Raw genomic sequence first — 16808 nt, 5'->3', positions numbered from 1 at the left:
GTACAAGCGCGATCCAGAGATCATCACAAGACTTTTAATTGGGGGATGGGAGCTTGTGGGGAAAGCTCTAGATAAGCTTGTGGAGAAGTAGAGGAATAGGTTGGCGGAGGCTGAGAAAGAGAGACGTGGAGGTGGGAGGAGATGCCCCTCAGTTAAAAATGAAGATCCTTCTCCCTTGAGAATTTTGCCCCTCAGTTACATATCTCCATGCAATATCTTTTTTTTGTTGGATATGTATGGCAGAAGAAGTTTGCTCAGTAGATTCAACTTCATTTGACGGTGTTGATTGAGACCCAATAGTTTCCATCTATTTGAAATACACAACACAAATGGAAAATGAACTACAAAAATTAGCTAAGATACTCACAATATCATAATAAATGAAATACAAAATTGATCATGACTCATAACCTAATCATAATTTAAACACACCACTAAAAATAGCAATTTTGGTACAATTACCATAAAAAAAATAAAAAGCAGTGGGATTTTTTCATCCTGGCTTGGAACCGGCCATGGTAGAATTGTTAATTTATACATTTTGTTCTTCCATGAAATAAGAAGAGAAATAATTAAGAGACTTATGCAATTGGTAATTAATATATAGGATGCATTCTTCCTTGACTTCTCATGAATCATTTAATATTGTAATGAAAGCAAAAGAATGGTATTTGATGGTCCTTAATTATATTGATAGATATTTTCATGAGGTTCTCTGATGCAGCGGTATACTTGAACCCGTTGATTCACCTTCGAATGCTGGTAACAAGTTGTCCAAACCCTGTTGATCAAAGATAGCTAAGAATTGGGAAGAGTAAAATCTTATTACTCAAGAAAAGATGATCACAAAACTGATTTTTCTCTTGCCCGTATGCTTACATTAAATAGCCGAAAATAGCACTAAGAAAGGAGATAATTAAAAAATTTACCAAAAATAGTAAATTCTCAAATATCAGCATGAAATAAAAGATCTATCAAAATAAAGACCATTGCCACAAACGGCTCACAAATTCAGAGATTTCTATCCTAAGATATAACGAAATCAATTATTACTAAAAATGACAAAATTAGGGTTTTCGAGGCCTAAACGATGGAATTTGGCCAAATTTTGGTAAAACTCACAATTGTGTCTTTTGCTCCTGGACCCATTTCCCATCAAATAGACCTGATACAACCATGAAATCCCATCATCCGCCAAATTACCGAAATGCCCTTGCCTCGTACTTCTCCATGTACGCACATGCCACGTCATCTATGCGCCCGTTATCATTCTCTCTTTTACTTTGAAGAAGGTAAATCAGGACAATAATGAATACTTAAAACATTGCTTATGATAACAGATATGATCATTATTAAATACATGTCTTAGATCTAGTTCTTTTCCTCTCCTTGATAATGGTTCTCCTTCGACCTGGTTTTCTTCTTCCCAAAGTGTTCGTCAAGGTGACCCCATTTCTCCTTATCTTTTCATTCTTGTTTCTCAGAATCTCTCTTCCATCCTTAATAGAGCCCTTCATTCTGGCATGATTCCTGGATTTGATTCCAACCTTATTTGTAATTTTAACCACCTAATGTATGCTGATGACTTGGTGGTTATTACTAGAGCCTCTAGGATTGCTGCTAGAAATCTCAAACTTTGCTTAGATATTTATTCTTGTTTGACTGGTCAAGTTCCAAATATTTCCAAATCGGCTATTTTTTTTACCCTTTTGGTTTAACGTCAGAGTGGCCAGAAGTATTAAGTCTATTCTCAAATTCTCTACTACTTCTTTCCCTTTCATGTACCTTGGTGTCCTGATTTCTCCTAAAAGACTCTGCTCTACTTCTTTCAAACCAATTGTTGATAAGATTTCCCGCACTTGTGCCAGATGGAAACATTCAAAGCTTTCTTTAGCAGCCAAGTCCACCTTGATTAATTCCTCTCTGCTAGCGATCCCAACTTATTATCTGTCTATTTTTCCTATTCCCGATTATGTTCTCTTTGAGATTTCCAAAATTGTTAGAAGTTTCTTTTGGCATAAAGGCATTCATGCAGTCTCTTGGAGTCGGATTACCATGGCAAAATCTGAGGGGGGTCTTGCTCTTCAGAACTTAGCTATCGCTAAACATTCCCTCAAAGCTAAGCATGTTTTCAATTACTTAAACAAGGCTGATATTACTTGGGTTAATATTGGGCAGCTCAAATATGGTCATGTTAATTTCTGGAAGGATTCCATCCCTCGCAATTGTTCCTTGTTTTTTTAGGGTTTATATCACACTGCTAAAATCATAATGCCTTACTACAGGATATTGTCTATTAATCCTTCAAATACATCTATTTTATATGATTCATGGTGTTCAAATATCCCTATTGCTTATATGCCCACATACATTAATATGCATATCAACCTAGAAAATATCTCTTGCTTTGACTTGTGTAATAATACTAGCTGGGATTGATTGTCTTTATAATATCTTTGGCTCCCATGCTGGTGAGTTCTTTTCTAGATTAAGTCACATTGACCACTCCACCCCAAATGTGTGGGTTTGGGCTCCCAAAGCTGTTAATCATAAAATTGCTCCCAATGTTTATCATACTTTAAATTGTAACACTTCTTCTCCCTCTCCTTGGATTGGGTGGGGTAAAATTTGGTCTTTAAAGGTTATGCCTCGTGTCAAGCATTTTCTGTGGATGTTGTTTAATGGTCGTCTTGCTACTACTGATTTCTTACACTCTATTCACTTGGGCCCTAGACGTAGCTGTGTTTTTTGTAATCTTAGTGATGAAACCCCTGAGCACTTGTTTAATCATTGTGCTAAATCTCAAAGTACTTGGAATGTCATATCTTCTATAACATCTAAAAACTTCTCCTTTCCTGATGGCTTTTGTATGGGTAACTGGCTGTCCCAGTCTAATTTTTCTTTTAATTCTAAATCCATCATTGCTTTGACAGCCTGGTATATCTGGAAAGCTAGATGTGATGCCATTTTCAGGGACACTAAGCCTAATTTTATCAATATTGCTTACAGGGCTACTTCTCAAGCTTCATCTCTCATCTCTGTTGGCAAATCTCCCTGCAGGAACCTTATACTTAATAACTTTTGTAAATTTGATGGCCCCTTCCTGTTTGCTGCATCTGTTTGGAATTGTGCCACTCAGATCTACAGAGGTGCTTTTCTGACTGCCGATTCTAATTTTAGAATTCTTCTTGCAGGGAGACACTGCAATTCTGTTGAATCTCAGCTCTCTGCTGATCTACAAAATCTAAATGGTGCTCTTCAGAATGTCTCTGATCTAAGTCCACAGCCTAAAGTTATTTTCATCACCAGCTCCAATGTCCTGGATGCTCTTCGGTCCACATATCATCCTCGTTCCTGGCATTTTATTCATTGGATCAATGACATCAATTGTCTTCTTCAGGCTTTGGGTTCTCCTCATCTCTGCGTCATCCCACGTTCTAGCCTGAGTATTGTTATCAAATTGGCTTCCTATGGCCTCAACCTTCACCAACTATCTCTCTATCACACTGGCCATAACCTTCCACATTGGATAATGAAGTTGTTTAACACTGCTGGATTCTTCTTTTAAGTTTTTCTGTATTTTGTTTTTTGTTAGCTTTTCTTTTTTAGTTCTTAGATCTTTTATTTGTTTCCCTTTTGTCTTTTACTTTGTCTGGTTTTTCTTTCAATAAAAGCCTCTGGGCTCCTTCTTTCAAAAAAATATATCTATAAACCATTAAAAATTACTGTCTAAACAAAGGCAGTGATGGAAATCATTGATTTCATCTATGATGGACTCTATTAGATCACATTTAACAAAGAGAGATCATCGTCTTGGCATCAAACACATCTTTGTCCAATCTCCCACAACTTCAGCAACAATCACGAATCCTGACCCTATCGTTACTTGGCGATTCATCGCACAGATCACTAATATCAGACGTCTACTGAATGAACATGCTTCTCTTGTCGTTCATTGTATTCCTTGTCACTGGATGCTGCCGGCCTTCCACTTAGCCACACATGGACTCAATTTCTCAGCCCTTAATCTCTTTCTCTTTGGGCGTGACCTCCCTTACTGGATCATGAATGCATTTAAAGAGTTTGGTTTTAAATTTTAGTAGTGCTAGCTGTTTGAATCTGGTGTTGCTGGTTCCTTTTTATTCTTGTTCCTGAACTTTCTTTTGTTCCTCTCCCTTGTTTATCAATAAAATAGCCCCTGTGGTTCTTTTAAAAAAACAAAAAAACAAAAAAACCAAAGAGAAGACATGCCTGTGATGCTTCCTGCTGTAGAGGTTACGACAAGACTTTTGAGAGAAGTTTGATGCTCTTCCGTGCCACTTCAAATGCTTCCTTGATATTTTCAGCAGAGAAACTATCCACCATAATTTTAATAACAAAAAAAAAAACTATCCACCATAGCATCAGAAGGACCTTACGGGAGTTGAGAACCATAAAAATTTACTTCTGCCTCAGAAACAGATCAAGGTGGGGTGAAGATTGGAGCTGAACTTTCATCATTCCCTCCGGGAAATCGAACACCTCTAGACTTCAAACTCTGCAAAATTAAAAATAAAAAAAATCACATAATTCATTCATGAGTAAAATACATTTAGATCAATTTAATAATGCTTTCTTTTTCTCTCTTGTTTTTTTACTCGTAAATTGGCAGATATCAAAGTTCATTTCCTGACTCTTCCCATGCTTCAATAAGAACAATAGTCTCATTCCGATTATTCACTACAGTCTGGGGATCATCGATCAGTTTAACCATCTCATCAAGGATCCTATCCGAAGCTACCTCTGTAAAGGCCTTCTCGTAATTCTTCACATAAGTCTCAAGAAGGACCAGAGCAAGATATTCGACCTGAGAGTCCTTCAACATAATTCGGCTCTTAATTGCCCGGATCAGTTTAACACTGTTAATCTTTTCCAAATTCAAATTGAGCAGGTCAAAATGTCTAGTTTGGTAGACCAGTTTGGTGCATCTAAAGGCCTCTTGACTTCCTTCATTTTGAAGCTCATTGAGCTCATTCCACTCAACATCTTCCGACCCACCTCAATCCCGCTGATCTTCAACCGCTCACCAAAGGCGCTGACTTTGTCCATCAATTTGTCCCCCGTCTCGAGTATAATTCCGTTTAGGAAAATAAGAAAATTTCTCAACACGAGAATAATAAATACAAGTAAAATCAACATGTAAAATCGATAACACATGCTTTCATCTTCTCTTTCTTAAGAGGGGAAGATTGAGTATATGTTCAAAAGGCAGTTAACATATATAGTGTTCAATCATTTCCCTTCTTTATCAATTAAAGGTTCTCCAAGAAGTCTGAAGCTGGTCTCTTTATGTTGATGGCGAAGAAGAGAAGGTAATGTTTAATTTTCTTGTCAGTTACATTTATATATACATGTCAAACATGCTTGCTTACTAAGTACTGATCAAAACATTGATGTACATATTTTGCATGCACAGATACTGCAGGTTGCAAAAGAGGAAGGCATGTTGTCTGGGCATCAGTAAGGGAGTAGTACGAGTGGGTGTTGATCAAGAGATGGAGATGGAGAACTTGAAGCTATATTTGGAAAACAAGTTTACCATGGAGGAGAACAAGAGGCTGAGGGAAAGGGCCCTTGTACTTGGCCGGGAGAATAGCACATTGCGATACCACCTTACCCAAAAAAAGCCAGTACTCAAGCACATTGTGTCCTAATTAATAAGTTGTTCATCCAATTAATATGGCTAGCTGCATGTTCTACCTTTATTATATATCGATCTTACCTTTAGCTTTTACCAAATTAATATATATGTGCACTTGTTAGATAATGGAGAAGAAATCAATCCATTTTGATCGAATGATCACTAGCATTTTTTGAAGTCAGTTTAATAGATAATTAATTATAAGATGTTTTTGTGATCCCCCTAAGTGGCTAGTGGTTTGATCTTCTAGACACCACACAAATTAAACAACAAGCAGATATCAATCTTCCTAAGTCTGAAGGGGGCTTGGTCTGCGTAATCTTAGAAATGACAGTCTGGCTCTTTTAGCCAAACATGTTTTTTCAATTGGTAATAATATTGATAAGGTCTGGATTTCCATCTTCCATCATAAATAACAAAACTTGAGCATTTGGAATAATAATTCTTCTTCTAATACCTCTGGGTTTTACAAAGCTATCTCTAAAGCTACAACTCTTCTTGGTCCCAACTTTCAACTCTCTGTTTGTAATCCCAATCATATTAATGTTTGGAATGACCCTTGGATTTTGGACCTCCCCCTTAATCGCAAACCCATCTACTTAAATATGCATTTCATTAATAATCTTAATATTAACTCTCTTATCTCTGATGGTGCTCTCAATCTTCACACTTGCTCTTCTTTCTTTGGGGGGAACTTGAACAGAGTTTGTCTAAATGATGTTGTTTTTGATACCATGGTTTTAAATGAATGGGTGTGGTGTCCTATATCTTCAAATGCGACTACTGTGGCAGCTGTGTATAATTTTCTCAACTCTGAGGGTGATGTTCATAATTATTGGACTGGTTGGAATCATATTTGGAAGCTTAAGGTTTCCCCTCGGGTCAAGCTCTTTATTTGGAAGGTTGCTCATGGAAAACTCCCTACTGGTGCATACCTTTATAATTTAAATATCGGGCCTGCCTCTCTCTGCCATTTTTGTGGTTTAACTCTGAAACTATTGAGCATCTCCTTTGGTATTGCCGTTGCAGTACTCTTTGCTAGAACACTATCTTTTGCTGGCTGGGATTGGACCACTCTTTCTTAAGTCAACTTGCCCAAGGCTTTTGGCTCACCTCTAATTTTGTTTGTCAAACTAATTGTGATTTTGCTAGGGCTTTGTTTCCTTTGGTAGCTTGGTTAATTTGGACCGCTCGATGCAATTTCATTTTCTAGCAAGCCACTCCAAACTTTAATGCAATTCATGACAAGGCCTGGACCTCAGTGCACAATTTCTTCATTGCAAATGGTCTCTACAACAGAAATAATCCTATTTCTCTCCAATTGGCTAAGATCTCTATCTTTGGGTCCACTGATGTTGCTTGGGATCATCTGTTAGGTAAGGCTGGATTTTGTTTCATTATTTACACTAATCTCCACATTATCTTGCTTGCAGGAGCTGCTGGTGACTCCTGTACCTCGCAATTTGAAACTGAAATGCGAGCTATCCTCCTTGCTTTGAATCACTGTAGCATAAATAGGTGGCAACTGGACAATCTCTTCTCTGACTATAGAAGCGCCATTCTGTTACTCAAAGATTTCAACAATGTTACTGCTTGGCGTCTCTCCAACTTAATTCACGACATCAAAAACTTAACCCAACATTGGACCAACTTCTGCTTTGAGCATGTTAACAGAGAATCAAACTCCATTGTTGATCTTCTTGCTCACTTCGGAAGCGCAAACCCTCAAATCTCACTTTTTGCTCAAAGAGAAATTAATATTATTAATAACATTATATTATTAACCCAACATTGGACCAACTTCTGCTTTGAGCATGTTAACAGAGAATCAAATCGACAGCGCTGGCTCGAAGACATTTGGTCTGCTTCCTGTTTTTCTTTCTAGCCTTTTTTATGTTTGTCTGCTTTTTCTTCTTGTTTAGTTCTTTGTAACTCAGTTTGAAAAAAAAAATTATAAATGAAAGGTACAAGCATGTGGTGAAACAGAATCTGATGTCCATGATATTGCGCCAAAAGTAATCCAAAACCAAGTGTGTCATTCTTCCATTTCCAACCAATGTCATACTAGAATTACCATCAGTTTCAGGGAATAATCATAATAACCTAAATGTTAATGCAAATCTTCATTCATTATCAACCGCAACATCATGCCAGGGAAAAAAAAGCTAAATCCATGTGACAAAATTCAACATTTCACCTCTAATGGTCCCTGAACAATCATTCAATGCCTTTAATAAAAAGAAAAGGATTTTAGAATTTAAATGATCTCTTTTTTGCAAGAGGTATAATCTCCCTTGAACTAACACAAATTACCTACCGCCATACAATAAGGTGCATGACCTTAATTCATTAGTGGTTTCTCCGACTAACACTCACACTTTATATGATACATCAAATTAAGAGACGCAAGCTCTAAAGTCAAACTCCCATCAGACGCCATACACAATGATCTGTTCTTGATGGCAGTGACTGACATGTGACACTTTTCATGCCCTCTCTCCACTGAACATGCCTGGTTCTCTGACTAATCTATTGTAATATATATATGGATAAACAGTTCAAAGAGAAATTAATATTATTAATAACATTAATTTTGGTAAATTATAACTACAATTATATTCTGAGAGATAGAACAAGGAACAACAGCTAAATTAATTGGGCAACAAAAGTTAGTAGCTTTTTTATTCTATTCCAAACTACCATAAGATTTTGTTTTTCATAGAATCTACCAATATGAAGAGAATTATTAAATTTAAAAATAAATAAATAAGTAAACACCTGCTTCATAAAGTTATGGCCTTTCTCTTCCCCATCCAGATGCATTGTTGGACCAAAGCAATGCTCAATGTGGAAGAGAAGCAAAATTTGATTTAGTGAACCTATTTTTTAAATTATGACCCGAATAAATTTGCTGGTCACCTATATGCCTTTTTTTCTAAAGATGATGTGTGAAAGAAATTTTAGTAAAATGTATTTTATTCACTCTTTTAATGTATCATTTCTTAGCTAAGATATACATATAATATTGTCTTTTTACATGTTTGAATTTTATTTGGTAAAAATAAACCACATAACTCTTAGAATTATTGAATCATTGATTTTAGTTAAACACATTCTCAATTGGTTTCATAAATTATAATTCTCTTGGTACTAATGGAAGAAGTAATAATTATAGTTTATTTTCTCGAGTACCTTTTCCTTGTGAGTAAATAGTCTATTTGAAATCGAGCTTTGTGAGAACCTGATAAATATCTCACATTCATATAGCTAGTTAGTTGGTGTCTAGACTTATTACAATAAAATAAAACCATATTAGCATTTCCTCATACATGTCAAAATATATATCAAAGATGCCAATATATATATATATATATATTAAATTCTCACTTCGAATGCAAGCAACCTAGGGTTGCTCGTCCCAAATTACAACACATTGTTTCACAAAGATGCATAAATATTATAAAAAAAAATAGATTTTTCATATTTCTTTTATATCACAATACATATATAACAAGTAATCCAATAAGGGATCAAAATGTCCGTATGAAAACGTTAGCCACCCTTATTTAACTAGTCCGAGCAACTAGTTAATCATAAGCAATGATAAATATATATTTTTAAAACAGAGGGAGAGAGACAGACACAAGTCCTGTCTTGTGAAAAATAAATAGCATCTTAAATATAGTCTCTGTCAAAGATTCTTATACAACACATCATGAAGCAACATTTTAGTTACAAGGCCATGAATTCTTACATCCAAATGACATGCTTCTCAAAATTAAACAATATTATCTTAAAGAAAAATAATAATGAAACCACTTTTTAAGTAAAGAAATCCTCAAATGCATATCCTACTTAAGCTAACACAAAATGTAGATGCAAACTATTTGTTGATTTAGTGCTTCATCTTGTCATTTGACAGTCCGTTATTTGAGGCAGAGTCATTCTGTTGTTTTTGAAATAGAGGAGTATGTGCAGGTTATGCTCTTGATGCTGTTGTGCCTTCTGCAGTTGCTGCAGATGAAACATATGAGGATTCAGCTGCATTTGCTGGTTCAAGCTGTTTGGATAGACGGTGAGGGTCACCAAGCTCTGCAGTCACTAGTTTCAGGCGCTGTACTTCTGTGGTTAGTGCTTCATTTAGAGCTGCATATACAAAGCTCATGATATCAATAGCAATGAAATCAAGAATTCAAAGGAATACCAACAGGACAAGCTTCATATCATGGGCTAACTTTGCCAATGTATTGTCAGACACATTGATACAAAAGATATTGCCAACCAGTTGAAGTGATTTGACAAATTTTGGGTGTTCTTGATCTATACATCCTAGAGATTCTAACACCCCACACAAAATCAGCAAACTTGACAAGAGCCTTGTCAATGATCCAGCATAATAACCAAACATACTAAGAGAAATCTATAACACAAAAAGAAGTATCGTGGTAAAACATATCTACCAACCTTGAGGCAAAATACAAAAGAAACCCATGTTCTACCATACATATGTGTAGTATATCATTTAAGCACCTGAAAAGAGTGCTCGCCCAGACTTTTTGAAGTAACAGTGGTCATGTCCCTGACTCTCCACCGATAGCACAAAAAAGAGGCATCTAGGTGCTCAACCTTCAGGCAGAACCCTTCAAGAAAAACATATATGCTTAACTATCAATAGTAAACTCATCAAAAGGATATTTCTATTTATATGCCTTCCAGGCAGACATGCAAATTAAAGAAAAGGAAAAATTTTTGAGTTACAGAAAGCATAACTCACTCATAAACTAGTATGTTTTTGTCAATCAGAAAAGCCAGATCATATTCTCCATGCTTATAGCAAACATTGAGCAGATGTTTCTTTGCCTCATTATCTGGAGTTTTTCCTCTCTTAAGCATCATGTTGAAGTTTTTGTGAGCTGCCAGCAAACTTTCCTTTTCCAAGAGCATGAAGTATGATTATCATGCTGTGGTGTATAGCCAAGTGAGACCATTTCCTCAAATAGCCTAAATGCAAGAGCACTAGCATGACTCTGACAGAGGCAGTCAAGTAATCTATGACATGAAGATTCGCTAGGGAAAAACCCTCTCTTTTGCATCATGTGAAAAAGAGATAATGCCTCCATCCCTCTTTCAACAATAGAATAACCTTTATAATTGTATCAAGAGTAACATTATTAGCCATGCAACCATTCCTGTTCATCAGGTTAAATTATTCTGTCGCATGATCAATCTCATCCGAATTGATATAGGCACCCATTAAGATGTTACATGTTATTTGGTCAACGACAACACTGGCTTTGTCCATAGAATCTATGAAGGCATTAACATTGTCTCTCATATTAGTTTGGCAAAACCCATTAATCATCCCATTGTAAATATGCAAATCTGGAACCAAGCCAACATCTGGAAGATGTAGTATATACTCCCTAGCTAGCTCAATTTTTTTTTTAGTAGTTCCACATCGAATATTTTGAGTTAACTTTCCTGGCGCGATAGTATTTTGTTATAACAACTTAAAAAGTAAGCACTTTGCTTCCTCCAATTTTATAGCTAAAGAAAAATCCATTTTTTCATGCCACGAGACATTTCTGCATATACCATTGATCACAGCTCCAAATGTGATAAGATTAGGTTCAACCTGGTTCCTCACCATCAATGCAAATAGATCTAGTCCAAAGCGGACATCCCCTTTTTTAAGGAATTGGTTTAGGAGAATTGTGTAAAGTACTGTGTCTAGCACAAAACCATCCTCCAGGAACATATCCAGATATTTGCCAGCCATTCTAAACATGTTAGTCTTTACCAGTTCATTAATAAGAGCATTGTAAGCATGGGAACTTGGCCGAATATCACGATAGACCATCTCATCAAACAGATATCGAGTGTCAACAATCTTTCCCATCTTTGAATAACCATTGATGAGTGCAGTGTAGATCCGTTCATCTGGCATGATGCATGCCTGTAGCATCGTGTCAAAGGTGAGATCAGCTTCCACCATCCTCCCTGCTTTGCACAAAGATCTTGTGAATGATTCATAAAGATCAACAAAAGGCCTAAAACCCTGCTGTATCATCTCATCAAAAGCTCACAATGCTAAATCTATGTCTCCATGCTTGAATGTGTAGCCAGATTAGGAAGCACACCTCTACTTCTCATAAGACATAAAAGAGAGTAAGCATCCTCTATTCTATCCTCCTTGCACAAACATCTTATTAAGAAATTATAATGAGAAATTGAAGGTGCATATCGATGATCAACCATATTCTCCAATAAGAGAGGAGAAATGTTAAACTTACCCCATGAGCACACAGATCCTAACAAAATATAGACAACCACTTTCAATGGGGTTATATTGTTTCCTGCCATCTCATCAAAAAGAAGCTTGACTTCCCGCTGCAATTCCTCATCTGAATCAGAAGTACACAATCTGAGAAACCTCGAAATGTCGATAACTTGATATTGCAACCATTCCTGGACAGAGCATCCAAAACCTTGCCAATCTTCTCCTTCAACTCCTTAAAAAGATCAAGAGCCAAGTTTATCCTTCCTTCCCTGACGTACCCATGAATCATCGCCGATTATTGCCGTGCACAGCCTACGATCCAAAACGAACACATGCGATTTCATGAGCCTACAAACTCGCTCGGCATCCAACATTCGCTGCCCTTAGCAAAAGCCATAAGCCAAGGACATCAACAAAGGGAGAGAGGGTTGAATGTCATCACCAAGCATTACATCAAACAGGAAAGCGTGCTTCATTCAATTAACCTCCGGAGCACAATCAAGTAATCAAAAGGTGATAAGAGGACGCAGGCGGGAGAACACCAGCTTTGGCCACGCCGAAAAACAGTGAGAGAGCGTGCGACACCTGTTCTTTGACACACAATAACTGAAGCAACGCGCCGTACGAGGCTAAACTGGGCAAAGTTCCGAGCTTTATGATGGAATGAAAAACGGATTGGGCCCGGGGAAGGTCTCGAAGCTCGCAGTAGCATAGGAGCATTGAGTCAAGAAGCAATTGGTCGGAGACGGACGGAGGGGTGAATGAGAGGAAGACCTGGGATGTCTTCGTGAATTGACGTGACGAAAGGAGGGGGCGGAGGAGGCGGGCAGGGTCCATGGGGAGGCTTGATGAGGAGGCAAAGGGGGCCACGGCGAGAGTGTTGGGAGTGGAGAAGAGGATGACGATGCGATCGAGGACTGAAAGGGTTTCAGAGGGCAAGCCACGGCGGAGGAGGGAGGCAAGGAGAGAGAGACAGTGGTCGATGTGGGTGGACATGGCAACAGGAAGAGAGAAGGAAGCGAAGCTGCGAAGGCAAGATTGAGGGGGCTTAATTGGGTTTCGAAGCGAGGGTAGGAGATGGAAGATGTAATGCTCCAGCCGTGACAGAAGACACGGTGGGTTAAATCCCCATTACAAAATTACAGTTAACTACTTATCATTCTCATATCAAAACAAATTGGAGAAATAGATTAAATTTGACGAGCAAGTAATATATCATGATAATTAAATCATTAATTATTATAAATACTGTTTTCAAATGACAGTACAAATAAAAATATAAATAAAAAATATTTCAAAATATACAGACATTCATAGATAACACGAGCTCATATAATATATATATACATATATAATCTGTGATAGTATTTTATAGGAAAAATTACTGTTTACCCATCGTGAATTTCAAATATTCCCAAACAGCCCCTCCAACTTTGGCAAACCCCCGACAACCCTTCTGTTATTGTTTAATTTCCCATTTACCCCCTACCGTTCACTTCAAATGGGTCCATGTTATGAAATTCCATTTTTGCCCTTGAAAATGGTGGGGAAAAAAACGCCCAATCACATAATGTCCAACCTTTATACATACAATTTTGCTATTTTTTCCCCTTTCTGCTTGTTTTTTGTTAGACAAAGTTTAGAAGTTGCATTACATCTTCTTGTTCTTCTCCTCATTTGGTTTGTTCTATTTGAGTTCTGCCGGTTTCGTAATACGGTGAGAATTTCTTCGTTGCTATAACTTTGATCATTCTGCGGGAGGGAGGGAGTAACAGAATTTATAAAAAAATGCAGGTTTATTATGGAGAGTTTTTGTGGTATTAATAGAAATAACGGGGGAGGGACGAGTGCTAATGTTTCCCGTGTCAGGGTGAAGTTTATCATACCCGATAGATATAAATCTGTTTGTCCAACAGAAAATGAAGTTGACTTCCAGCGGATTTGTCAAGTGTACTCCATCTTCAAATGCGCTATAGTCGATCTTGTTGTCGAGACAGGCGTTGTGCCATTGTCGAATCCTACTAAAAATGAGTTCATTTCGTTGTAAAGTTCTTCTCTTTTATGTTTATCTAGTTGTATAAGTTAATTACATTTTAACTATATTACATTTTTAATTAAACATTGTCTTCTCTGTTTAAATTGTTCTGTCTCTATTTAACTATTTATCTTAACGTTTAAATATTGACCTAACGTATAAATTTTTAATTTATCATTTAAACTCTTTAAGTCTCTGCTTAAAATATTGATTTTTTTCGTTTGAAATGAAGTGTTGGCATGTGGCAGATGGCAAGTTTATGGTATCATGTGCAGAAGAATTAATGACGACATTAAATTTTCTAAATTTTAACATAAATATCGGAAGACCCGTTCGTCATGATCAATCAAGCTCGGTCCCTCGTGCGTTTCCCTTCTTTTCTCAGATCTGAAGCGTCAACCGGCTTGTGGATTTCACACCATAAATGAGAAGGAAGAACCCTTCCCCTAGACAACCCCTCCTCCTAGTCCTTGTCCTCCTCCTCTACTTCTTCTCGGATCAGTTTCTTCTTTATGTGTCCAGGATATTCGCTGGAGTCAGACCACATTTTTAAGATCAACTCTATCTTAAAGGATGTCTCATGATCATCCTCTTCTTGAGAATCAATTAGCCGCAATTACGCAACAAGTTAAACTATCTTTTCTTGCCCAAGTCGGAATACCCCGCGGAATTGCCTGAATGCGGAGGATTCTCTAGCGGTGGATGACGGGCAAGCAATTAAGCGGGCATTTCGACTTGAGCAAGAAAAGAAAATTTTCACTTATTGCTTGATTGCGGAAGGATTCTCCAGAGGAGGAAGATCATGAAACATCCTTTAAGACGGAGTTGATATTTATCACTTGAGAATTGTTCGTACTCGTTAAAAGCTTTTCCTTAATGTGCAAACATCATTGTCTACGTTTAACTATCACAATTTTGTCTATTTAAATATCAGTATCTTTGTTTGTTATTGTTTAAGTGTTCATGTTCTACATTGTACAGGTTTAAGTTGATGCGCATTTTATGCAACCGCTATGAGCAAGCGAAGGAATGGGAGACATACTTATTCCCGGACATACATTCGAAGGTAGAGTTACTTGTGGATGAAAGCCGAGGAAAGCCAAAATCTTCATGTTGGTCGTTGTGTCGATGATCTTAATAGATGAAAGAGTTCCGACTAGGCATTGTAAATGTTTTAATAATATAAATGAAACAAATTTATTTGAGTGTCAAACTTTGATATTTAAATATAGACATTCTCTCTTAAGGTTTTTAAAGATAATAAACTTAGAAATCAAACAATGCAAATGATATTTAAACAACATCAGTTATATTAAAATGAGATACAATGTTATTTACACAGTATCAATGTTGTGAACGGCATTGACGGCGCACTCAATTTAAACAATAACATATACTTTTAAATAGTTAAATTAAAATATTTAAACAGTGAACCGATAGTTTAAACCCGAAATCACAGTTTTTAAATAGAGCTTGAAGTTTAAATAGTGACTCATGATTTATTGCCTCCTTTCCTTTCGAGCCATGATAGTTTGGCTTCTATCGTCGCTTGCATTCTTCCCGGAGCATCTCGCTAAAGTCAACTATCCAGTTCCATGGTAGGTAGGTCATCGATACAGATAACTATCTAGTTCGGAATCGATCAGGACGTGTTTGGGAAGAGGATTGACAAAATTTTCTTTTTCTCCCCTCTGCTGAACAAGCTGCTCAAGTGTTCTCTTGATGGAGTCTCTGTGTCTCTCGTATGTTTTGGAAAAATATCTATCTTCAACGCAATGTCAGTGAAAATATTCAAGTTAAACATATCCTTACATATATTTTTAAACAGCTAAATTAAAATATTTAAACGGTTTACATATTGTTTAAATGATATCCTCATCATTTAAACATTGAAATGCTGAATACTTCTTCGAGACAATGGTGGAAAGCGAAGAAGAACTTCAAGACAAGGATGTTCAGCCAAAAAGAAAAGCTGAAGATGCGGAAAGAGGAGGAAAAAAAGTACAATGGCGCCAGTCTCTAGGGATTACCCCTTGCCTGTGACTTCAAGTGGGCCCATGTTATGAATTTCCAGCGGATGTGCCATTGTCGATCTTGTCGAGACAGATGATGTGCCATTGTCGAATCCTACTGAAAATGAGTTTTTTCTCCTTGTAAATGATTACTATTTTCCGATGCGCCAGTCTCTTTTATGTTTATCTAGTTGTATAAGTTGATTATTGTCTAACTTCACCCGTCTCTGTTTAAATAGATTACTTTTCTATTTAAAAATTGTCTTCTTGGTTTAATTTATTTGTCAGTATTTAACTATTTTAATTACCGTTTAACATTATAATTTATCATTTCAACATTTTATGTCTCTACTTAAAATATTTATCTTTTCCGTTTAAACTGAAGTGTTGGCAGGTGGCAGATGGCAAGTTTATGGTATCCCGTGCACAAGAATTAATGACGGCATTAAATTTTCTAAAATTTAACATAAATATCAGAAGACCCCTTTCTCGTTAATGATAAAAGCTTGGTCCCCCGTGCGTTTTTATTTTTTCTCTCGAATCTGAAGCATCAACCGGCTTGCGGACTTCACACCATAAATGAGAAGGAAGACCACTTCCCCTGGAGACCCCCTCCTCTTTCTCTTTCTTGTCCTCCTCCTCCTCCTCCTCCTCCTCCTTCTTCTCCTCATCCTCTGCTTCTCCTTGGATGAGTTTCATCTTCATGTGTCCAGGATATTCGCTTAAAGGATGTGTCATAATCATCTTCTTCTGGAGAATCAATCACGCAAGTTAAACTTTCTTTTTCTGTTCAAGTCAGAA

The 16808-nt window shown here is 36.9% G+C and overlaps 1 long non-coding RNA gene and 1 pseudogene across 1 annotated transcript; both read right to left on the bottom strand.

The window, feature by feature from the left end:
• Window positions 1-4275: 4275 nt before the first annotated feature.
• Window positions 4276-5178, bottom strand: LOC120257423 (annotated as a pseudogene).
• Window positions 5179-9334: 4156 nt separating this feature from the next.
• Window positions 9335-13048, bottom strand: LOC120257425. The gene is made up of 3 exons (XR_005535672.1): window positions 10455-13048; window positions 10211-10320; window positions 9335-9826 (listed from the first exon to the last, which is right to left on the bottom strand). It is a non-coding gene; the product is annotated as an uncharacterized LOC120257425 (long non-coding RNA).
• Between the last annotated feature and the right edge of the window lie 3760 nt (window positions 13049-16808).

This window comes from Dioscorea cayenensis, unplaced genomic scaffold (assembly GCF_009730915.1).
Source record: "Dioscorea cayenensis subsp. rotundata cultivar TDr96_F1 unplaced genomic scaffold, TDr96_F1_v2_PseudoChromosome.rev07_lg8_w22 25.fasta BLBR01002090.1, whole genome shotgun sequence".
In the NCBI taxonomy this organism is placed as follows: Eukaryota; Viridiplantae; Streptophyta; class Magnoliopsida; order Dioscoreales; family Dioscoreaceae; genus Dioscorea; species Dioscorea cayenensis.
The sequence above is the reverse complement of the archived record's forward strand: the minus strand, read 5'-3'. Positions and strand labels throughout refer to the sequence as shown.